Source organism: Schistocerca nitens, chromosome 5, assembly GCF_023898315.1.
Source record: "Schistocerca nitens isolate TAMUIC-IGC-003100 chromosome 5, iqSchNite1.1, whole genome shotgun sequence".
Taxonomy (NCBI): Eukaryota; Metazoa; Arthropoda; class Insecta; order Orthoptera; family Acrididae; genus Schistocerca; species Schistocerca nitens.
The window spans coordinates 860026239-860052720 of NC_064618.1; positions in this window are offsets into that span (position 1 = coordinate 860026239).

Genomic DNA, 26482 nt, shown 5'->3' on the forward strand with positions numbered 1-26482 from the left:
CTCTTAAAATTCTGCCATCCCTCTCCCCACATCCACCACTGCTGGCGGCTCACCTCCAACTGCGCAACGCTACATGCTGTTCACAGCCAACTGCCCAAACTACAATAGCAAATTCCAACAACCAACAATGCAAACCAACCACAGACTGCACACAGCACAGTCAGTGATTTTCATATAGAGCGTTACATGGCGTTACCAACATAAAAACCTAAACAGCCTACTTACAACTGTGATGTATTGGTAGAACTCTTAGAAAATTTAACAGATCTGCTAAAGAGACAGCTTGCACTACGCTTGTCCGCCACGTTCTGGAATACTGCTGTGCGGTGTGGGATCCGCATCAGATACGATTGACGGAAGACACTGAGAAAGTTGGAAAAAGGGTAGCTTGTTTCTGTTATCGCGAAACAGGGGAGAGAGTGCTATAGATATGATACACGAACTGGGGTGGCAGTCTATAAAACAGACTTTTCTTCGCTGCTGCAGAAACTTATCACGAAATTTCAATTACCAGCCTTCTCCCACATTAAAACAAAAGCTTTCTTCGCTGCGGCAGGAACTTCTCATGGAATTTCGATCACCAACCTTCTCTTCAGAGTGTGAAAATATTATGTTGGCGTCCGCCTAATAGGGAGAAATTGTCATCGTAATAAAATAAGAGCAATCAAATCTCGCACGGGAAGATTTAACTGTTTGTTTTCCCTGTTCGCTGTTCGAGGGTGTTTAATTGTGAATTGCAGCGTAATCATGTGCTCCCTGCCGCCGTTGGATAAGCAGCTGCCAGCAGCAAGTTGTATACTCTTAGCTCACTTATTTGTTACATAGTTTAATTCTTAATTTCTTAGCGTGTTTTTCGGTACTTGCATTGTTTAATTCATAAATTTCGGGCGTATTATAGTATTTGAGAGTTGTAGCATCGCGTTTTAGTACCTTAATAGTGTAAAATCGCGTAGTCTCCTTCTGCCGCCGAGAGTGTGTCAGCAGTGCGCAAGTAGCAGCATTACTGCATTTACTAGGCAATCTTGTATTTTAATAACCGTTTAAATTTTGTCGATTTGTTTGCGCTCTCTGTAGATTAGTTCAGACGTTCTTTGCACAACAGTTTTTAGCATGGATAGGGACTGCGACTGCTGTCTTCGGATGCGGGCTGAGTTGGCATTCCTTCGCTCCCAGCTTCAGGCAGTGTTGGCTTCAGTCACACAGCTTGAGGCTCTTGCCAATGGGCATCACTGTGGGGGTCCTGATGGGGGTTTGTCGGGGACGGCCAGCTCGTCCCACGCATCCCCCGATCGGACTATGGCTGTGGTTGCCCGGGATACTGCCCACATTGAGGCTGACCCCTCACCTGTGGTAGAGTGGGAGGTCGTCTCGAGGTGTGGCAGGGGGCGAAATACATTCCGGAGGGCTGAACGGAAGGCCTCTCCAGTTTGTCCGACGAACCGGTTTCAGGCTCTGTCTCAGGCTGATACTGATCTTCGGCCGGACATGGCCGCTTGTCCTGTTCCAGAGGTTGCCCCTCAGTCTGCAAGATCCGGGCGGTCGCAGAGGGTGGGCTTACTGGTAGTTGGGAGCTCCAACGTCAGGCGCGTAATGGGGCCCCTTAGGGATATGGCAGCAAGAGAGGGGAAGAAAACCAATGTGCACTCCGTGTGCATACCGGGAGGAGTCATTCCACATGTGTAAAGGGTCCTTCCGGATGCCATGAAGGCTACAGGGTGCACCCAACTGCAGGTGGTCGCTCATGTCGGCACCAATTATGTGTGTGGCGCTATGAATCGGAGGAAATTCTCTCTGTCTTCCGGCGGCTATCTGATTTGGTGAAGACTGCCAGTCTCGCCAGTGGGATGAAGGCAGAGCTCACCATCTGCAGCATCGTCGACAGGACTGACTGCGGACCTTTGGCACAGAGCCGAGTGGAGGGTCAGAATCAGAGGCTGAGACGGTTCTGTGACCGTGCGGGCTGGAGATTCCTCGACTTGCGCCATAGGGTGGTGGGGTTTCGGGTTCCGCTGGATAGGTCAGGAGTTCACTACACACAGCAGGCGGCTACACGGGTAGCAGGGGTTGTGTGGTGTGGACTGGGTTAGATGGCCTCGGGCAAGTACAGAAAGGGCAACAGCCTCAAAGGGTGTGGGGCAAAGTCAGCAATCGATATTGTAATTGTAAACTGTCGAAGCTGCATTGGTAAAGTACCGGAACTTCAAGCGCTGATAGAAAGCACCGAAGCTGAAATCGTTATAGGTACGGAAAGCTGGCTGAAGCCGGACATAAATTCTGCCGAAATTTTTACAAAGGCACAGACCGTGTTTAGAAAGGATAGATTGCACGCAACCGGTGGTGGTGTGTTTGTAGCTGTTAGTAGTAGTTTATCCTGTAGTGAAGTAGAAGTGGATAGTTCCTGTGAATTATTATGGGTGGAGGTTACACTCAACAACCGAGCTAGGTTAATAATTGGCTCCTTTTACCGACCTCCCGACTCAGCAGCATTACTGGCAGAACAACTGAGAGAAAATCTGTAATACATTTGATATACAGTTTCTCAGCATGTTATAGTCTTAGGTGGAGATTTCAATTTACCAGATATAGACTGGGACACTCAGATGTTTAGGACGGGTGGTAGGGACAGAGCATCGAGTGACATTATACTGAGTGCACTATCCGAAAATTACCTCGAGCAATTAAACAGAGAATCGACTCGTGGAGATAACATCTTGGACATACTGATAACAAACAGACCCGAATTTTTCGACTCTGTAAACGCAGAACAGGGAATCAGTGATCATAAGGCCGTTGCAGCATCTTTGAATACGGAAGTAAATAGGAATATAAAAAAAGGGAGGAAGGTTTATCTGTTTAGCAAGAGTAATAGAAGGCAGATTTCAGACCACCTAACAGATCAAAACGAAAATTTCTGTTCTGACACTGACAATGTTGACTGTTTATGGAAAAAGTTCAAGGCAATCGTAAAATGCGTTTTAGACAGGTACGTGCCGAGTAAAACTGTGAGGGACGGGAAAGACCCACCGTGGTACAACAACAAAGTTAGGAAACTACTGCGAAAGCAAAGAGAGCTTCACTGCAAGTTTAAACGCAGCCAAAACCTCTCAGACAAACAGAAGCTAAACGATGTCAAAGGTAGCGTAAGGAGGGCTATGCGTGAAGCGTTCAGTGAATTCGAAAGTAAAATTCTATGTACCGACTTGACGGAAAATCCTAGGAAGTTCTGGTCTTACGTTAAATCAGTAAGTGGCTCGAAACAGCATATCCAGACACTCCGGGATGATGACGGCATTGAAACAGAGGATGACACGCGTAAAGTTGAAATACTAAACACCTTTTTCCAAAGCTTCTTTCACAGAGGAAGACCGCACTGCAGTTCCTTCTCTAAATCCTCGCGCAAACGAAAAAATGGCTGACATCGAAATAAGTGTCCAAGGAATAGAAAAGCAACTGGAATCACTCAACAGAGGAAAGTCCACTGGACCTGACGGGATATCAGTTCTATTCTACACAGAGTACGCGAAAGAACTTGCTCCCCTTCTAACAGCCGTGCACCGCAAGTCTCTAGAGGAACGGAAGGTTCCAAATGATTGGAAAAGAGCACAGGTAGTCCCAGTCTTCAAGAAGGGTCGTCGAGCAGATGCGAAAAACTATAGACCTATATCTCTGACGTCGATCTGTTGTAGAATTTTAGAACATGTTTTATGCTCGCGTATCATGTCGTTTTTGGAAACCCAGAATCTACTCTGTAGAAATCAACATGGATTCCGGAAACAGCGATCGTGTGAGACCCAACTCGCTTTATTTGTTCATGAGTCCCAGAAAATATTAGATACAGGCTCCCAGGTAGATGCCATTTTCCTTGACTTCCGGAAGGCGTTCGATACAGTTCCGCACTGTCACCTGATAAACAAAGTAGGAGCCTACGGAATATCAGACCAGCTGTGTGGCGGGATTGAAGAGTTTTTAGCAAACAGAACATAGCATGTTGTTATCAATGGACAGACGTCTACAGACGTTAAAGTAACCTCTGCCGTGCCACAGGGGAGTGTTATGGGACCATTGCTTTTCACAATATATATAAATGACCTAGTAGATAGTGTCGGAAGTTCCATGCGGCTTTTCGCGGATGATGCTGTAGTATACAGAGAAGTTGCAGCATTAGAAAATTGCAGCGAAATGCAGGAAGATGTACAGCGGATAGATATTTGGTGCAGGGAGTGGCAACTGACCCTTAACATAGACAAATGTAATGTATTGCGAATACATAGAAAGAAGGATCCTGTATTGTATGATTATATGATAGCGGAACAAACACTGGTAGCAGTTACTTCTGTAAAATATCTGGGAGTATGCGTGCGGAACGATTTGAAGTGGAATGATCATATAAAATTAATTGTTGGTAAGGCGGGTACCAGGTTGAGATTCATTGGGAGAGTCCTTAGAAAATGTAGTCCATCAACAAAGGAGGTGGCTTACGAAACACTCGTTCGACCTATACTTGAGTATTGCTCATCAGTGTGGGATCCGTACCATGTCAGGTTGACAGAGGAGGTAGAGAAGATCCAAACAAGAGCGGCGCGTTTAGTCACAGGGTTATTTCGTAAGCGTGATAGCGTTACGGAGATGTTTAACAAACTCACGTGGCAGACTCTGCAAGAGAGGCGCTCTGCATCGCGGTGTAGCTTGCTGTCCAGATTTCGAGAGGGTGCGTTTCTGGATGAGGTATCGAATATATTGCTTCCCCCTATACCTCCCGAGGAGATCACGAATGTAAAATTAGAGAGATTCGGGCACGCACGGAGGCTTTCCGGCAGTCGTTCTTCCCGCGAACCACACGCGACTGGAACAGGAAAGGGAGGTAATGACAGTGGCACGTAAAGTGCCCTCCGCCACACACCGTTGGGTGGGTTGCGGAGTATAAATGTAGATGTAGATGTAGATGTAGATGTGGATGTAGATAGAATGAACCACATGAATTAATACACCGAAAAATCTTCTAACTGAAAATGCTTTTACGCTGCAACTGGTGGTTCATTGCGTCCACGTAATGGATAATTATAATACTTTTGGACCGGACGCTATTCAGATCACTCAAACGGAATGCGTAGCAGCATAATCACGGAGTAGCGAAAGATAAGTAAATTACTGTCGCCTACAGTACAACGTATCCTACTTAGCAACAGCGACCACTTCCATGAAGGAACGTGCTGAACAGTACCGACACCTCGGTACTGGATCGGAACAGACTTTTTCGAAAAGTGCTAGTGTAACGGACTTAGGTCTGCAGGACGCTCTCGTCTCCAAGGACAAGATCGCTAGACGTCATGAAGCGTCGTCACTTGCCCTAGAAGTATCCGTTATAATCCTAAAGCTGAAGGCAACTGTTGACATCGACTGACGATGGGATCAGAGCTGATATCGTGTGCAACTCTATCACCAAATTGTGCACCACCCACAGGAATTGCATACTCTTAAAGAAGTCTGTAACTTTTTATCGTGTATAAAAATTATTACTCTGTACTTTCTGCTAACCACTGTCAAAGAAATACCAGTTTCCAACTAATTCTTTAACTTTTGAGGTAACACTACTTACTAAACGAATTTTTCAATATGCTAACTAGTTACTAATTACTAATTACGGTGGTAGGCTGAAAAGTAATGCACACATGCTTCTAGAACGTGACCTAAATGACCTTGAGACAAGTGCCAAGTGGAATGTGGAAGGTAACTTCCCCTCTACAAGCACGTGCAGATTGAATGCATTATGTTCATCCACTGTGCTACGACCAGCTGAAATATGAAGAGGTTTTCTAGTGCTATGCCAACGGGAGTTAAACGGCGTACTGTTATCGAAGTTTAACTGCTGAAAAAGTGGCTCCCAGTGAGATTCATTGTTGTTTAAAGGCTGTTTAGGTGGCGATTCTGTTGCTAGGTGTACTGTAAGTCGATTTGCAGAAAATTTACGTTGCTGCTAGCCAGAAAAAACCATAATTGTTAGTGATCACTGCCATAGACGATAGCCATCGCAAACTCGTCAACGATTTGCTTCAAAACGACCGGCGAATCACTCAGGAGCGTTTCGCACACCATACTGGAAGATTTGAATGATTTCTTTTATCTCATCATACATTTCTTCAATTTCTTCGTCATAAAAGAAGGTTGTATACATCGAAGAAGCCTGGAGATGCTGACAGGTTTAAGATAGATTACATAATGGTAAGAAAGAGATTTAAACCAGGTTTTAAATTGTAAGACATTTCCAGGGGCAGATGTGGACTCTGACCACAATCTATTGGTTACGAACTGTAGATTAAAACTGAAGAAACTGCAAAAAGGTGGGAATTTAAGGAGATGGGACCTGGATAAACTGACTAAACCAGAGGTTGTAGGGAGTTTCAGGGAGAGCATAAGGGAACAATTCACAGGAATGGGGGAAAGAAATGCAATAGAAGAAGTAGCTTTGAGGGATGAAGTAGTGACGGCAGCAGGGGATCAAGTAGGTAAATAGACGAGGACTAGTAGAAATCCTTGGGTAACAGAAGAAATATTGAATTTAATTGATGAAAGGAGAAAATATAAAAATGCAGTAAATGAAGCAGGCAAAAACGAGATCGACAGATAGTGCAAAATGGACAAGCAGGGATGGCTAGAGGACACATGTAAGGATGTAGAGGCTTATCTCACTAGGGGTAAGATAGATACTGCCTACAGGAAAGTTAAAGGGACCTTTGGAGAAAAGAGAACCACTTGTATGAATATCAAAAGCTAAGATGGAAACCCAGTTCTAAGCAAAGAAGGGAAAGCAGAAAGGTGGAAGAAGTGTATAGAGGGTCTATACAAGGGAGATATATTTGAGGGCAATATTATGAAATGGAAGAGGATGTAGATGAAGATGAAATGGGAGATATGATACTGCGTGAAGAGTTTGACAGAGCACGGAAATACCTAAGTTGAAAAAAAGCCCCGGGAGTAGCCAACATTCCATTACAACTACTGACGGCCTTGGGAGAGCTAGTCCTGACAAAACTCTACCATCTGGTGAGCAAGATGTATGAGACAGGTGAAATACCCTCAGACTTCAAAAAGAATATAATAATTCCAATCCCAAAGAAAGCAGGTGTTGACAGATGTGAAAATTACCGAACTATCGGTTTAATAAGTCACAGCTGAAAAATACTAACGCGAATTCTTTACAGACGAATGGAAAAACTGGTAGAAGCCGACCTCGGGGCAGATCAGTTTGGATTAGATAGAAACACCGGAACACGTGAGGTAATACTGACCCTACGACTAATCTTAGAAGCTAGATTAAGGAAAGGCAGACCTACGTTTCTAGCATTTGTAGACTTAGAGAAAGCTTTTGACAATGTTGACTGGAATACTCTCTTTCAAATTATGAAGGTGGCAGGGGTAAAATACAGGGAGCGAAAGGGTGTTTACAATTTGTACAGAAACCAGATGCCAGTTATAAGAGTCGAAGGACATGAAAGGGAAGCAGTGGTTGGAAAGGGAGTGAGACAGGGTTGTAGCCTCTTTCCGATGTTATTCAATCTGTATTTTGAGCAATCAGTGAAGGAAACAAAAGAAAAATTCGGAGTATGTATTAAAATCCATGGAGAAGAAATAAAAACTTTGAGGTTCGCCGATGACATTGTAATTCTGTCAGAGACTGCAAAGGACTTGGAAGAGCAGTTGAACGGAATGGACAGTGTCTTGAAAGGAGGATATAAGATGAACATCAACAAAAGCTAAACAAGGATAATGGAATGTAGTCGAGTTAAGTCGGGTGATGCTGAGGGAATTACATTAGGAAATGAGAGACTTAAAGTAGTAAAGGAGTTTTGCTATTTGGGGATCAAAGAAACTGATGATGGTCGAAGTAGAGAGGATATAAAATGTAGAATGGCTATGGCAAGGAAAGCGTTTCTGAAGAAGAGAAATGGATTTAAGTGTCAGGAAGTCGTTTCTGAAAATATTTGTATGGAGTGTAGCCATGTATGGAAGTGAAACATGGACGATAAATAGATTGGACAAGAAGAGAATAGAAGCTTTCGAAATGTGGTGCTACAGAAGAATGATGAAGATAAGATGGGTAGATCACATAACTAATGAGGAGGTATGGAATAGAATTGGGGAGAAGAGGAGTTTGTGGTACAACTTGATTAGAAGAAGGGATCGGTTGGTAGGACATGTTCTGAGGCATCAAAGGATCACCAATTTAGTATTGGAGGGCAGCGTGGAGGGTAAAAATTGTAGAGGGAGACCAAGAGATGAATACACTTAGCAGATTCAGAAGGATGTAGGCTGCAGTACGTACTGGGAGATGAAGCAGCTTGCACAGGATACAGTAGCATGGAGAGCTGCATCAAATCAATCTCAGGACTGAAGACCACAACAACAACAACAACAACTGGAATATCAAAGAAACGTGTCGGCTTTATTACTGATCAATAAGGATACCGCTATACCTGCGCACAATGTGTACCACGAACGAAAACAAACAGCATCGATTGGAATGCTGCGCAGCCATGACGGAGGGGACGACTTTCTTTTGAAAACTGTTACAGGGGACGAATCATGGGTTCATCATTGCGACCTAGAAGAGAAAAGACAGAGCGTTGAAAATCGACATTCGTCTTGTCCTGAGACGAAAAAGTTGAAAACTGGCAAAGAAAATTATTGTGACAGTGTTTTGGGATGCTCGCCGATTTTTTGGTACGAGGGGCAACGACTGATTCCTCTCAGTACATTTAGTGTACTGAGACTGTCAAGTCCTGGATTCGTGAGAAGTTGTAACAATTTTTCAGTGACGGAAAGAAGAAACTTGTTGCATGTTGGAAGAAATATACTAGCCTTAACGGTGAGTAGCTTAAAAAATACATATATGAATGTATGCTTTCCCGGCGTATACAGCTGGCGAAGATTCTCGGGCTTCCAGCCGGGTGGCGGTGTCTTCAAACTGCGACGGTTCGACGAGTGACATACTCGTCATCTTCTGGCGAAATGCCAAGACTTTGTGGAGGTGTGGTTATCTTTGATGCTATGTTCAGCTATAGCAGATTTCTCTATCTGTCCTAGTCGGACATGCCTGATGTGTTCCTCGCACCTTTTAGAGATGCAGCGCTGCGTTTGTCCAATGTACTGCACACCATATTCACAGGCAATGCTGTATACACCAGGTGTGTTGAGTTTGAGTGGGTCTTTAGCTGAGCCCAGCAGCTCTTTCGTCTTCGGCGGTGGTGGGAAGACGGTATTTATGTTTGATTTTCTCAGTAGCCTCCCGATTTTGGCTGATATGGGCCCCGAATATGGAAGAAAGGCGAGTCTCTTGTTAACTTCCTCTTCCTCTTCCTGAAATTTGTCAGCCTGTCTCCTCTTGAAGGCCCTACCAATCTGTGTTTCAGTGTACCCGTTTTTCCGAAATACCTCTATTAGGTGGTGTAATTCGTCTGAGAGGCTTTCTCTGTCACAAATGACGCGCGCCCTATGTACCAAGGTGGTCAGTACTGACTGGCGTTGCGCCGGATGGTGGCAGCTGGTTGCATGGAGGTATAGGTCTGTGTGCGTCTTCTCTCTATATACTGAATGGCCCAGCGTGCCATCCGCTTTCTTCCTGATCAGTATGTCCAGGAATGGAATACAGCCATTCTCTTCTACTTCCATCGTGAAGGTGATATTCTTGTGTATGCCGTTTAGGTGGTCCATAAACTCCTCCAGTGCCTGCCTGCCATCCTACCAAATCACGAAGGGTCGTCCACATAGCGGAAGAAGTGCCTGGGTTTACGGCGAGCAGTTTGTAGTGCCACCTCCTCAAAGTGTTCCATATAAATATTCGCGTTCTTTCTGCAGCAGCTTGAAGCTGCAGAGCATCTCCTCCCCGTAGAGGTGTCGTAAATGTGAATGTATGCGTTCCCGGCGTATACAACTGGCGAAGAGTTCTCGGGCTTCCAGCCGGGTGGCGGTGTCTTCAAACTGCGACAAGAATGCACGCATCCTGATCGCATGTCACCTGAAAATGGCAGAAGCATTACCGGCACACACTTGGGAGTGGGTTGACTGCAGCTCTCACGCCGACAGTGAGGTGCGGAAACGGCATGTTGCCGCAAAACAGATCGACAAATTGACAGACTCTCTGGAGCTCTGTCGACCCAGAAGGTGACAAATAGCACCAGAGCTATTGTAAATTTGACAGATAAGGTGCTAGATGCAGCCACAACCTCTGTCCTCACGAAAGGGTTGAACTTTGCACCTGTACCAAGGACCACACCGAAACGGGACATCATCAGCAGCGTAGAGGAAGCAATCCGGGGCGTACCCAAGGAGGAAGCTGAGCAGATCCGAAGGGAGACCTGCAGGATCATCGACAAGTCACGACTCCCTAAAGCCAACATTACTGCGCCGGAGCGAGAGGCTATCGGCGCACTGAGGGATGATGCTGACACCACGGTCCTCCCAGCAGGCAAGGGAAACGCGACGGTGCTGCTTCGCACAGTCGACTACCAACAGAAAATCTGCTCTCTGCTGCAAGACCCAGCCTACGGGAAACTCAACAAGGGCCCTACATCGACGATGACCAGGAAAACCGTGGCGCTACTGAAGGACTCCGATCTGCCAGAGGCACTGCAGAGACGGCTGTATCCCGGAGCGCCAACGACACCGCGCCTGTTTGGATTGCCCAAGATTCACAAAGATGGGGTGCCTCTACGGCCGATTCTGGACACTATCAACTCGCACAGTTATGGACTGTCCAAATACCAGGCGACACTATTAAAATCACTGGTGGGACACTGCAGTCATCACGTGAAAAACTCCGCGGATTTCGTAAGAATACTGAAGGACATCCGAATACAGAGTGATGACCTACTCGTGAGCTTCGACGTCACCTCCTTGTTCACGAAAGTACCTCTACAAGACGCCTTGGCACTCCTTAATCAGCACTTCGAGCCTGAAACCGTGAAGCTCTTTGAACATGCACTTACGTTCACCTACTTCAAGTGCAATGCAGAGCATTATGAACAAGTGGATGGAATGGCCACGGGATCTCCCCTTGCTCCAGGTATCGCGAATATTTATATGGAACACTTTGAGGAGGTGGCACTACAAACTGCTCACCGTAAACCCAGGCACTTCTTCCGCTATGTGGACGACACTTTCGTGATTTGGCAGGATGGCAGGCAGGCACTGGAGGAGTTTATGGACTACCTAAACGGCATACATGAGAATATCACCTTCACGATGGAAGTAGAAGAGAATGGCTGTATTCCATTCCTGGACATACTAATCAGGAAGAAAGCGGATGGCACGCTGGGCCATTCAGTATATAGAGAGAAGACGCACATAGACCTATACCTCCATGCAACCAGCTGCCACCATCCGGCGCAACGCCAGTCAGTACTGACCACCTTGGTACATAGGGCGCGCGTCATTTGTGACAGAGAAAGCCTCTCAGACGAATTACACCACCTAATAGAGGTATTTCGGAAAAACGGGTACACTGAAACACAGATTGGTAGGGCCTTCAAGAGGAGACAGGCTGACAAATTTCAGGAAGAGGAAGAGGAAGTTAACAAGAGACTCGCCTTTCTTCCATATTCGGGGCCCATATCAGCCAAAATCGGGAAGCTACTGAGAAAATCAAACATAAATACCGTCTTCCCACCACCGCCGAAGACGAAAGAGCTGCTGGGCTCAGCTAAAGACCCACTCAAACTCAAGACACCTGGTGTATACAGCATTGCCTGTGAATATGGTGTGCAGTACATTGGACAAACGCAGCGCTGCATCTCTAAAAGGTGCGAGGAACACATCAGGCATGTCCGACTAGGACAGATAGAGAAATCTGCTATAGCTGAACATAGCATCAAAGAAAACCACACCTCCGCAAAGTCTCGGCACTTCGCCAGAAGATGACGAGTATGTCACTCGTCGAAACGTCGCAGTTTGAAGACACCGCCACCCGGCTGGAAGCCTGAGAACTCTTCGCCAATTACATATATGATTTTGAAGTTTAAAAATTGCACTTTAATGTAATTTTTGTACTATCTTCCTAATTGTTTTTGTTCGTGTTCTACAAGCATGCGTGCGTTACTTTTCGGACTGCTGTCGTAAGATCTTAGTACAAAGATGCTCCCAGTTTTACGGCCTCCGACTCTAGCATGTGGACGATTCAACACAAAAATTTTCAAAAATAAATTTATATTGATTATTTCATCACATTATATAGGCCTACTGTACTTCATAATGAATAACTAGTTTTCCTTTATATCTTTCAAAAGGAGTTTTGCACTGTGCCGAAATTACCGCCTAAGTGTTTCCACGTATCTACTAGTCCTGATAATACGTTCAGGCCCCACCCCACCCTACCAAAAGAGGAAATCGAGCAAAAAATATAGATGCTTACGCATTCCAAAATATTTAAAAGGTGCTGCATTCAATCATTTTTATAAATCAGTTGACGTCTCTGACCAAAGATGTGTTTGCTGCAATTGAAATAAACAACAGTTGTTTACATCCTCTGATTAGCGATACCTCTGGTAATATAGTTTAAATGTAGTCTTTCGTACTAAATCATAATTCTTTCGTAAGTAAATATTTGCATATTGCTTTATAATTGCCAACTAAAATATTTTTTAACTGGAACTCCTGTGTTACCTTTCAAGAAATTAAGTAAATAGTAAACTTCGATAAAGTGCTTCTCTGCTTTCTGTTTAAAGGCTCGTCAATCATTAATTTATATTATATCGCTGACTTGTGCGTGCTTGCTCTACTTGTTATAAGTCAGATCACTAAACTTTCAAGCATTACTTTTTCTTTTTTTTACTTTCCTTTCCAAAGTTCAAAATTGGACTATTTCTTTTCGTTTTACTAGAATAGTGTATAAAATGATAATATGGGGACTTGGTTTTAATTTTAACGAATCAGAGTTTCTTTTACCTCTTTAAAATGATCAAATCTTTACATGCGCAAACGTTGACGTGAGCATGTGACCACAAATGTAAACTCCAGACTGAACGAGATAGAAATTTAAAAAAAGAAAAGAAAAAAAAGAAAAGACACAACATTAAACATACGCCCCACCACCACTTCCAAGTTCAGCTTAAAATCAGATTTCAAAAAGTCAGCCACTTCAGGTGTCGGCTTCTTGCCTACCCACTACAAGTCTAATTGATCTAATTGAATGTCAGTCGTCACGTACTACTAGAATAATGGTGACAGTTGGATTTTCCGTCTTCAAGTGGTTCCGGTAGGGTAAGGGAATCTTTATAATTGTGTCACTAACAATGAGTAAGGGATAAATACAGTGGTAATCACAGTTCTCTCGAGGTTCCTACGACCAGGCAACAAGTTACTGCATCGTAGTGACACTATCCTCCACAAATAGCTAATATTCAAGCACCTTAGAGTATGCTTATCCCAAAATCTCCAAACTATACGCTACACCCAAATCCTCTGGGAGGTGCAACAGACTATTACAGACATCGAATCCAGACCTCGCCAGACACAACTGCTGACATCGAAACTTTCATTTACAGTCCCACCTACGACACACAAATACCAATCTTCAAACTAACACAGCGTACCGGCAACGTTGCACTAAACTCGGCATGAAAGGTCTCTTGACCACAGGTCAAGTACAAAACAAAATTACGAGGAGCTACTTTCAAATAAAATTCATCAAACAGTTCCACTGATGTTCCCCTGTGCATTATCGAATCTTCATTTAAAAATCTAAATCCACTCGTTACAAGCTTCCGACCCTTTCCAACAAAATTCATGGAAAATCTCCAACTGCTTTGATAGTCGATACCGAATTCTCCTAACAAAGAATCGTTAGCAACACACGTAAACCTGTCTCGACCTGCATGCAGTAACACAACGCTCGTCTTACCGACTCAAGCTCACGTACTCTTCGGCTCCTCGATAGTGAGTAACTGCTGCTTTCCACAATACCATAGCTCAACTATCAATCTACATAAACGTAGGGCGCTACCATTATTCTTTAACAATCAATGTATAATTTACCGTGGCTGTCGTTACCCTGTATAGCAGCCAGATCGCATAGGTTCGTCTCTGGCGCGCGTTGCCGCTGTCAGCCACCGCCGCATAGATGGTCTTTGCCGCTTCCGGACGAACACTTGTACAGCCGGTTACAATACTGGTTTTTCCAGAACATATACACACACGGACTTAAGTTACAAGAAATAAAACATTTTTACATCCTTCATCTGCTTTAAAACATTTTCCTGATACATTGAAACGACCGCGTTATTTACGTAACGACACGAAACCGTTCAAATTTAATTTTGACACTTTACAATCTCTCTCTGTAATGTGCATACGTATCAGAATATATGGCTATCCAATTTGGCCAAATGCACACGAAGGATACTACGGTTTCACTTTTGCCCATGATCTTACCTTATATAAATGTTTAAGTCTATGGCGTCATCTTGGTAAATGAGCCTAAAACTCAGATCATTTATAGGTCTCTAGTACCTTTTCGTAAAACAGTAGGTCTATTATCCGAAAGAGAGGTTCTCTGCTAGCAGACGCCGGCAAGTAATTTGGGCGTCTTTTTCTGATTAGACATCTATATTGAAGCTGTGTTTTTTGTTGTCGGTATCCTGGAATAACTAAATGGGCTTCTACTAAAGCTAATGTGAGCAGAACGGAGCAGTATAATTAAGACGTTACGTTTTCTAAATGCGAACGGCGACTTGTTAAAATTAGTTTCGGAGCGAAGGTCACAAAATCCCATTCAGCAGCTCGGTTTTAATGAGGAAACACAGTCGTTAGAGCTGTAGGAGAGAGCTAGGGCCTTCCAGAAGACGGGATACTGCCTCCCCCGAGGGGCGTTTCCGTGAATGACACGGCGCGACGCTTGGGTGAGACGGCGCAGGTAGCAGTCACAAGAGAACGCCTTCACCCGTCCGTCCGGCCACGGAAATAGCCGTCATAATTGTGGCCTCGGGGGAAATCAGGCTTTAGGCGCTAGTTATAAGGGTGCGGGAGACAGCAGACAGTCCGACTCTTCCATTTTACGAAGTCCGTCGTCTTACGTGGCAGAAGAAGAATGACGTAAAGATGCTGAGGTAGTTTATTACAAGGCCTTTCAAGTTACAAACCCAATTATTGCGACTCCTCTTGGGTATCCGTTTGTCTCTATTTTCACGACGGCCAGAAACTGAAACTACACCACTCGTAGCTAACCTTACCTGTATCACTGTATCACTGACGACTCCCCGAAGCAAGAGAGCAATTTTTTATGTTGACAGCAGTCACCAATTTTTTCTGTTGATAGCAGTCACCAGTTTCAAAAGGACGACACCCCGCAGTTGTGGTAGAAACTCTCGCCGTGTGCTCGCTGGAAGCCCAGAACGGCTTACTCTGAAGGACAACAAAAAAGCGCGCGAATATCGTCAACGTATCCCCGAGTTATACGTGTGTCGTGGGTGACAATTGAAGGGGTTCTGCCGTGAAAAGAAATGGCATACCAGACCATTGCTCCTGGTTGTCGGGCAGTACGTCGGCCGACAATAAGGTTGGTGCGCCACTGCTGTCCGAGGCGTCTCCACACTCGTCTTCGCTGTCCATCGGTGTTCATTTCGAAGCGGGACTCAGCACTGAGGAGAGGACACCACTACTGCAGTCAGTGAAATTCCAGGCCGAAGGCGTGCCTGTAGACGCCCCGGACAGCTGTGGGATATTGGCCCGACTGTCACCCGCCACACGGCCGGACAACCTGCAGTCAGGGGGGCGCAGAAAGCTATGCGCAGAAAGCAACGTGTTTTCTCAGTTGTGCGCATGACGTCACGGTGGAAGCAGCTGTGCCAAACAGTACACAGTTCGAATTGTGTGTGATTGTTTTTCTTGTGTTCTTTTGTGTTTGAAGGAGTATTTTGATTGAGTTCTTTCTTCTGAGGTACTCAGTCAACAGCGGAAACATTCGGAATTCGGGAGTGTTAACGGGTTTTGCTGTAATTAATATTTGATTCGGAATTGAAATAGTTAGCGATAGTGGACAGCGGGATCAACATTGTGTTCGCCAGCTCTATAGTTTATGGTTCGTCCTGTGAAATTCTTATTGGAGAATCTACAAGTGAGTGAGAAAATTAATTTTTACAATGCCAGGCTGTGCTGTTACGGGCTGTTTTTCTTACAACCGGAGCACAAAGGGAACTGACGTAATGTATCACAGTTTCCCGCGTAATGAAACATTACAAAAACTATGGTTGTCGAAATGTTGTAGGAAAGACCGTGTAAATGTTGCGCATGCACGAATATGTTCTCGCCATTTCGCATAAACAGATTACTTAAGGGATTTACAGTCTGAATTGCTCAATTTGCCGCGAAAAAGAATGCTCAAGCCAGATGCAGTTCCTTCGTGCAATTTGCCGTGCAGTAGTGCGACTGTCAATGTGTCAGCCGCAACAGAAGACAGAACCAAACGGTATAAGAAACAACTACATAATAGATCTCTGGAAACTCTGGAAAAGCTGTCACCAAATAAGAAACATCGTAATAAGAGCACATGTACCGATGACAGTTTTTTTTTTTCAGACACAGATAAAGTTACTTTGATGAATACTATAGCGGCTTTAGAAAGATGTGCTGTCCTTACAAACTAGTGTGTGCAACTTCGAGCTCTTAAGTAAATTCATTTCAATGCGATTAAATGAATAGTTTCTGATTTATTTGAGCCGAGGTTTCGAATTTCAAGTGTGTGTCAGTGTGGTTGTGATCTGATATTTTACCGATGTGTGAAGCATAAGCTGCGAAAGAATATAACTCATCAGTTTTAACTGTAATATTTTAGCAGCAGAAAAGCAGTTTAGACATCTCAATTCTGGTATAAACAAAATCTTCCGCCAAAAACTTGTAAACGCGCATGCCGTGTCGTCTGCTTGTGAGCGCTTGCTTCCACGCTGACGTCACTAGGCCAGCCAATGGCAGAGCAGAGCGCTTACTGCCCAACCTTATTATTTAGTAACTTTGCCTGCAGTTATGGTCTGGGTGGTAGTTCTTTTCATAGCAGGACCCGTTTGGTTGTCACCCGCGACGCCCTTACAGCACAGCGGTACGTCGACGATATCCTACGACCTTCGTGGCAAGCCACCCTGTGCCTACATTTGTGCAAGAAAGTGCCCCCCGCCCACAGAGAGAGTCTCTACTGCTCGTCTTCGTGCTTGCCAAACCCTACCTTGGTCAGCAAGGTCGCCTGATCTCTCCCCACTTCAGAACGTCTGGAGCATTATAGGGAGGACACTCCAACCGTCTCGCGGAGTTTCAGGACATCAAGCGAACACTGGACGCAATCTGTAACAGGAGAACATCCAACAACTCTATCAGTCAATGCCACGCCGAATTAAACAATGGAAAATTCCTGTAGTAGTTGGTGTCAGAGCTGCACCTTTTCTAAATGGCTCTGAGCACTACGGGACTTAACATCTATGGTCATCAGTCCCCTAGAACTCAGAACCACTTAAACCTGATTAACCTAAGAACATCACGCAACACCCAGTCATCACGAGGCAGAGAAAATCCCTGACCCCGCCGGGAATCGAACCCGGGCGTGGGAAGCGAGAACGCTACCGCACGACCACGAGCTGCGGACGCAGCTTTTTTAGACCGAAGTCAGCTGATAGGTATACCTGCTAAAAAGGTAGTCCTAACTAAGGCCCCAACTTCCGAGGATGTCATGTTTCCAAGTAGAGAAGGAATTAGCATATTTCATCAAAATATAAGAGGTATTAGAGATAAAGTTAGTGAATTGCTTATAGATTTTCACTCTGAAATTGTTGGTATATCACAGCACCACTTAAATAATTTGATAATTCAGAGCCTTCCTTTACCAGGATACAGATTAGCTGGCTCTTTCTCAAAGAGTATGTACGTAAAAAACAATATTCCATGTGAGTCCATAGACATATCATGAAACTACACTCAACAGATATTTGAATATTGTTCAGGGACAGTTGATTTTAATGAAACTAAACTTATAATTGTTGTTGTTTATCGGCCCCTGACTTCAGAGCATATCTGCTCAAGCTAGAGAGGGCTCTTGATTCACTTTGTAGGAAGTACCACAAATTAATTATATGCGGTGACTTCAATATAAATTTTCTATATGTTGGTGCAAGAAAAAGGATGTTGGTAGATTTCCTAAATTCATATGATGTGATGCAGACTGTTTTTTCCAACTTGGATGCAGGGGAACAGTAATAAAGCCACAGACAATATTTTTATTCATTCTTCATTACTAGATGGGAATTCTGTTAATAAAAGGGTGAATCGCCTTTCAGACCATGATGTACAAATTTTAACACTAAAACGCTTTTGTGCTCAAACAAATGTCACACATAATTACAAACTATGTAGGAAAGTTAATCCAACGGCAATAGTGACTTTTTTAAAACTCGTCAAGGAACAACAGTAGCAGGATGTTTATAGTCCCGATAGCATAGACGATAAATATAACGCATTCCTTAACACATTTCTCATGCTTTTTGAGAATTGTTTTCCGTTAGAATGTTCTAAAGGGGGCACTAGCAGTAAAAGGCTGCCGGGTGGCTGAATAGTGGGATAGGGATATCATGTAGAACAAAGCGGGAATTACATCAAAATGTTAGAAGTAGTCACAATCAAGCAACAGTAGTCCATTACAGACAGTACTGTAAGGCGCTTAAAAATGTTATTAGGAACGCAAACAGTATGTGGTATGCAAACAGAATAGCTAATTCACAGGAAAAAATTAAAACCATATGGTCAGTTGTGAAGGAAGTGTCTGGTCAGCAGCACAAGGTCGACGATATAAAATCAATTAGTAGTAAAAATATGTCTATTACTGATAAATCAGATATATGTACAGTATTTAACATTCATTTTCTGAGCATTGCTGGTGAATTAAATAACAATTTAATTTCTGCAGTGTTACTAGAACTCAGATAGACAGAGAAAGTTATGTTGAAGAAAGAAACAAAGCCAAACAGATAATTGCAGCATCCAAGAAGAAATCTTGGGAAGACTTTGGAAACAGGTTGGAGACTTTGCGTCAAGCTGCTGTAAAACCATTCTGGAGTGTAATTAGCAGTCTTCGAAAGAGAGGTAAGAAGGAAATGACAAGAATTTTGGACAGGTCAGGAAAACTGCTGGTGAATCCTGTGGATTCCTTGGGCAGATGGGGGGAATATTTTGAAGAGTTGCTCAATGTAGGTGAAAATACGATCAGTAATGTTTCAGATTTCGAGGTACAATGGAATAGGAATGATGATGGAAATAGGATCACATTTGAGGAAGTGGACAAAATGGTCAATAGATTGCAGTGCAATAAAGCAAAAAAATGGTTCAAATGGCTCTGAGCACTATGGTACTTAACATCTGTGGCCATCAGTCCCCTAGAACTTAGAACTAATTAAACCTAACTAACCTAAGGACACCACACACATCCATGCCCGAGGCAGGATTCGAACCTGCGAGCATAGCAGCAGCGCGGTTCCGAACGGAAGCGCCTAGAACCGCTCGGCCATTCCGGCCGGCTGCAATAAAGCAGCTGGGGTGGATGAAATTAAGTCGGAACTCATCAAATACAGTGGAATGTCAGGTCTTAAATGGCTACACAGGATAATTAAAATGGCCTGGGAGTCGGGACAGGTTCCATCAGACTGGACAAAAGCAGTAATCACACCAATCTTTAAACATGGAAGCAGAAAATATTGTAACAACTACAGAGGTATCTCTTTAATCAGCGTTGTGGGTAAAATCTTCTCAGGTATTGTTGAAAGGAAAGTGCGAGTATTAGATGAGAACCAGTTGGATGAAAATCAGTGTGGGTTTAGGCCTCTTAGAGGTTGTCAGGACCAGATCTTTAGCTTACGGCAAATAATGGAGAAATGTTATGAGTGGAACAGGGAATTGTATCTATGCTTTATAGATCTAGAAAAGGGATATGACCAGGTTCCTAGGAGGAAGTTATTGTCTGTTCTACGAGATTATTGCATAGAAGGCAAACTTTTGCAAGCAATTAAAGGTCTTTACATGGATAGTCAGGCAGCAGTTAGAGTTGACGGTAAATTGAGTTCATGGTTCAGAGTAGTTTCAGGGGTAAGACAAGGCTGCAACCTGTCTCCACTGTTGTTCATATTATTTATGGATCATATGTTGAAAACAATAGACTGGCTGGGTGAGATTAAGATATGTGAACACAAAATAAGCAGTCTTGCATATGCGGATGACTTAGTTGTGATGGCAGATTCGATTGAAAGTTTGCAAAGTAATATTTCAGAGCTATATGAGAAATGTAAGGACTATGGTATGAAGATTAGCATCTCCAAAACGAAAGTAATGTCAGTGGGAAAGAGATATAAACGGATTGAGTGCCAAATAGGAGGAACAAAGTTAGAACAGATGGACGGTTTCAAGTACTTAGGATGCATATTCTCACAGGATGGCAACATAGTGAAGGAACTGGAAGCGAGGTGTAGCAAAGCTAATGCAGTGAGCGCTCAGCTACGATCTACTCTCTTCTGCAAGAAGGAAGTCAGTGCCAAGACTAAGTTACCTGTGCACCGTTCAATCTGTCGACCAACTTTGTTGTATGGGAGCGAAAGCTGGGTGGATTCAGGTTACCTTATCAATAAGGTTGAGGTTACGGATATGAAAGTAGCTAGGATGATTGCAGGTACTAGTAGATGAGAACAATGGCAGGAGGGTGTCCACAATGAGGAGATCAAAGAAAAACTGGGAATGAACTTTATAGATGTAGCAGTCAGGGCGAAAAGGCTTAGATGGTGGGGTCATGTTACACGCATGGGAGAAGCAAGAGACTCATGGGTTCAGCAGTAGAGGGCAGGAGGAGTCGGGGCAGACCAAGGAGAAGGTACCTGGATTCGGTTAAGAAGGTTTTTGAAGTAATAGGCTCAACATCAAAAGAGGCACCAATGTTAGCACTGAATAGGGGATCATGGAGGAATTTTATAAGGGGGCTATGATCCAGACTGAACGCTGAAAGGCATAATCAGTCTTAAATGATGATGATGAATCATACAACTACCTTGGAAACTATCTTTCCGAGATTGATGTCTGAAATACTCCTCTGTGATACCGACAAGGGGGAGATTCAATCAGTAATTAAATTCCTGAAGACGAAGGACTCTCATGGACATGATGAAGTGCCTAGCAGAATATTAAAGTACTGTGCTACACATGTTAGCCATGTACTTAGCCACTTTTGTAATTTTTTTCTTTAGGAATGGTCACTTTCCTGAACGATTAAAGAACTCAGTAATATAACCGCTTTATAAAAGGGCAGAAAGGGATAATGTAGACAATTTTAGACCTGTTACTATGCCACTAGTGCTTGCTAAAGTTGTTGAAAAGGCTGTGCATGTAAGGACAATTGATCATTTTATATCACATAATATGCTATTAAATGTACAGTTTGGTTTTAGAAGTCGTTTAACACCTGAAATGCTATATTCTCTTTTCTCTGTGAGGTGCTGGACGGCTTATAGAAAAGGTTTCGAAACTAGTCATATTTTTTGATTAAACTAAGGCGTTTGATTGTGTTGATCACATAATATTGCTCCAGAAGTTGGAGCTCACAATTGGCTCACCTCTTACTTTAACAACAGACAGTATTAAGAATGGCTGTGATGTGGGGTCTAAGTGGGGTACAGTCAAATGGGGGGCGTCCCAGGGATCAGTGTCGGGGCCACTGCTGTTCCTTATTTATATAAATGATATGCCCTCTTGCATTATGGGTACCTCTAAAATATTTCTGTTCGCTGATGACACCAGCTTGGCAGTAAATCATGATGTGTGCAACGTTGGTACCATTTCAAACAGTGCAGTTCATGACATAAGTTAATGGCTTGTAGGAGGTAAACTAACGCTAAATCACAGTAAGACTCAGTTTTTACAGTTTCAAACACACAATTAAACAAAACCTGAAGTTTTAATTTCACAGAATGGGCATATGATTAGTGCAACCGAACAATTCAGATTTCTAGGTGTTCAGATAGATAGTAGACTGTCGTGTTAAGTCCACGTTCAGGATCCTGTTGAAAGACTTAATGCTGCCATTTTTACTATTCGAACGGTGTCTGAAGCGAGTGATCGTTCGTCACGAAAATTAGTCTACTTTGGTTATTTTCATGCCCTTGTGTCGTATTGTATTATATTATGTGTTAACTCTTCCCATTCTAAAAGGATATTTTTGGCTCAGAAACGGGCGATTCGGGAAATAAGTGGTGTGAGTTCACGAACCTCTTGTCGACCTCTGTTCACGAGTCTGGGTATTTTGACATTGGCCTCTCAATATGTTTATTTCTGAATGTCATTTCTTGTTAACGATATTAGCTTATTCCCAAGAATAAGCAGCTTTCGCTCGGTTAATACTCGTCAGAAATCAAACCTCCATTTGGATCGGACTTCCTTAACTCTTGTGCAGGAAGGTGTGCAGCATAGTGCCGCACCCATTTTCAATGAGCTACCACAAGAATTCAAAAATCTTAGCAGTAATCCACGTGCTTTCAAACTGAAACTGAAGAGTTTCCTAATGGGTCACCCCTCCTATTCTGTAGAGGAGTTCCTTGAAAAAGTAAGCTAATTGTTGTTGTATTGTTGATTGCGTTTACTTAAACTTATGGACTGACTTTTTTTCGGGTTCATAAACATTTTATTTTTATCTGTTATTACTTTTATGTTGTAATTTCATGTATTGACACGTTCCATGACCTTGGAGACATGCTCCTCAATTTGGTCCTATCGATCTTGACGTGTAACTAAAAAAATTAAATAACTTATTGTATAAGGGTCAGAGATGGACCAACGAGTTATTGACTTGCTCAGTTTGTGAAGCTTTGAAACTGTAATAATTTCTTTTTCTGTACATGTACAGTACATCACATATTCAGATTTCCGTCCCATTCGGATAATTCCTTCGTGGTTCGTCGTTTTTATTTTATTTTTATAGTGTATTTACGTAACTTTTAGTTCACTTGCTCTGTTTCACCCTTCTCCAATAGATTTCAACCTTACAATGCGCAGTGCGAAAAATATTTGAATCTTTGAACAACTTCTACTATACGTTACACTTTTTAGTCCCTCAGCTGTAATACCCCGTATGGCTATTACTTTTCTGGTTACTCAATGATTAGATTCTTCAGTACTCTATTATTTATAGAAAGAACAAAATACGATGAGCAACTATGCAATGAACTTATAGCAATAGCTGGTTATAGGAAGGACATATAGACACAAAAAAGAAAGCAAAAAAAATCCTATACCATGCGGAATTCGGCGACTTACATTAAAACTTCTGTTTCCCTCCACAAATAAATAAAATCAAGGCACCATTTATCGTGCAGGAAGGTGTACAGAAAAGAACCCAGAAACAGAAGTACTTCTAGCAAAAAAGAAACAAAGGCAGAAGCAACAAAAGTCAGTAATCGCGGTCCTTGGTCCACTAAACTCGTGAACAATAATAACTTCATTCCATTTTTCTAATTGCTGCCACGACGAAAGTGGGAACAGAAACTATAATCATGGCAAATAAAAAAGACAGAGCAGTCGAAGAACCCATAAACGTCGCTAACCACAGTTCACGACCTCAAATAATAACTTCATTTCGTTGCTCTAATTGGTTCTGTAGCTACTTCTTGTTTCCACCAGTTTTAATACCGATGATGAAATTTAATTAAAGTTAATGAAGTGCATAAATTTTAAAGTTTTGCTAAAGCACGGGATTACTGAGCTAACGCAATTTATTTCACCTATCAATCAATTGATACCCACTGAATAACGTTCACCGTTTCGATTTACCTTATTTTTGTTATTATGGGTCTGGTGCCTTTTTACCTAATTTTTTTCCTTCTATTGGACGATAGGTGAGCATAAGGTCGGAACTTCTTTATGCTATTATCAACTGACGTCCGGATGTGATCAACTGACTGGAAGCGACATGTAACTGATCATAAAACATAAAAGTCCATACGACGAATAAATGAGGTCTACTTCTTAGCGCACAAAACATTTCTCCTCAAATCACACTCGGAATATTCTGAGGTGTCAGAAAGCTATGAGTGATAGAGAGGAGCTAAAGATCACGAACAAACAAACACGAAATATTGTCAAAAACTAGCAGAAATTAAATAGGATAATTTGTTTAGCTGCATCACCCAATCTTACTACGACAGTTTGTTCTGGCACTAGGTTATCGTGACATTACATAACTTATAAATAAAAATAATCGCCTTTCGGTTTAACATTTAGAGACAAATGTGATCTTGCCTTTCGTGTAATCAATTGGAGATAGCTTTTGACGATCGAACTAAACACAAAACTGATTTACAAGGCCATCAACTTTTTTAACAAAATTACCAAATGACCGAAAATTAAAATGTACGGTTGGCTTAATTCATGAATGTGGCTAGATAACAACGGAATAATTACGAAATGAAGGATTTGGAAAGAATAGGTTGGGGCTGTCGCCAGTTCTTGGGTAAAACAGCACTTAAACACAGCATGACTCAATTTTCCTTCACGAATTTTTGTGTATCACCGTTAGGTAGTCTTAGCAACGAGTGGAATACCGTGCAAAGGTAATAATCACTTACTTGTTTGATTGAATCAAAGTTTTTCTATACACTTGTGTGCAAAATTAAAGCGACAAACGGAAATTTTGCAAGGTACGTCTAATTTGCCACAAAATAGTATAAACAAGTGATACTAAAGCAGAAACAATGTAAAGAATACAGAACGCAAGCAAATGGAACATGCATAACGTTCCGACAAAAATGTTCGTTTTTTCCAACTTAATGGGTTTGCATACACGTTCCAACAAGTGGTTAATGTGATCAGTATGGGATTTTACCACCTCTGGCAGCCATACAGACCTGGCAACGACGGGGCATGCTGTGAAGGATATCATCATATTGAAACAATAACGCCCATTCCCCTGCAGAGCTGCTTGCAGGTCTTGGAGAGTGGTTCTTGGATGCTGAAGTGACGCAACCCGTCAAGCTAGTGAATCCCTATGGGATTCAAATCGAGAGAGCGAGCAGGCCACGCCATGCGTGCAATATCTTCCAAGAAAACATCTATGCGGTCGAGGATTATCGTCCATCAATGCGACGTCTGGGTCTACAGCACCTCGCAACAACCACAAATGAAGTCCCGAGGCCTCCTCTCGGTACGTGACAGCAGTTAAACCTTGACGATTCATCGGCACAATTTCATGAAGGGGGGTTCGTGTGGTATACATAATCCCTGCCCACACCATTAGGGATCCTCCTCGATCTCGGTCTCTTTCCACGATGTTTGGATTCCGAGATCGTGTTCTGCGTTCCCATCGATGCGAATCCGTCCAGAATCACTCTCCAGACCACATCCTGACTCACCTGTGAAAAGAAAATTGGCCTAGTATTCGACCGTCCAGGTAGCATGTTGGTTCAAAATGGTTCAAATGGCTCTGAGCACTATGGGATTTAACATCTGGGGTCATCAGTCCCCTAGAACTTGGAACTACTTAAACCTAACCAACGTAAGGAAGTCACACACATCCATGTCCGAGGCAGGATTCGAACCTGCGACCTTAGCCGTCGTGCGGTTCCGGACTGAAGCGCCTAGAACCGCTCGGTCACATGGGCCGGCGGTAGCATGTTGACGGCTCCACTCGTTCCCTTCTGCGAAAACGCGTCAGAGGTATACACATACGGCAGTTCTCCGACAGTAAAGGCCACTCTGCCGAAGCCTTCTGTGCACCGTTTGCCTCGATACAGCACGTCTATGGGATGCTGCAGATACCAGCTGCCATGCAGGACTAAGGCGGCACCGTCGTGCGCTTACAGCCAAACAACGGTCCTTTGTTTCTGATGTCACATGTGGTCGGGCCCGCCCTGGTCTTCGGGATACAGTTGTGGTCTCTGTAAACTGTAGCGACATCCGAGAAACAACAAAACGATCCACATTAAGCCATCGAGCCAGATCAATTTCTGACTATCCTGCTTGCATTCTTCCTTTGGTCCTCCACCGGAGAGAGTCTGGAAGGTGGTGTCTTTTCTGTGCCATACTGCACCGTCTGTGACTCTGTACACAGCGATTGTAGATGTGAGAGTACCTGGCAAACACTATCCCGTTTGATGGCTGCCCTGACGTTATCGGTGGCGTGATTGTCCGTCGACCGGAGTGCCGTCTTCCGTGCAGTACACGATCGTACGGACACCTGTTGACAGTTTATATGGTTATACGAGGTGTGGCTAGAAAAAAACCGGACTAGTACTGGTGAAACAATAAAACGAATGCAATAAGGCTGAAAGTCGCGTGGCCTGTCACGTGACTCTCGCTCCGCCTACTGCTCGAGTTTCATCTGCCTTCTGCACTCAGTCTGCCCGTGGCGTCTGTTTTAAGTAGTTGACGATTTGTCTGTGCGTCGGAAAATGTTGAGTGTACAGAAAGAACAGCGTGTTAACATCAAATTTTG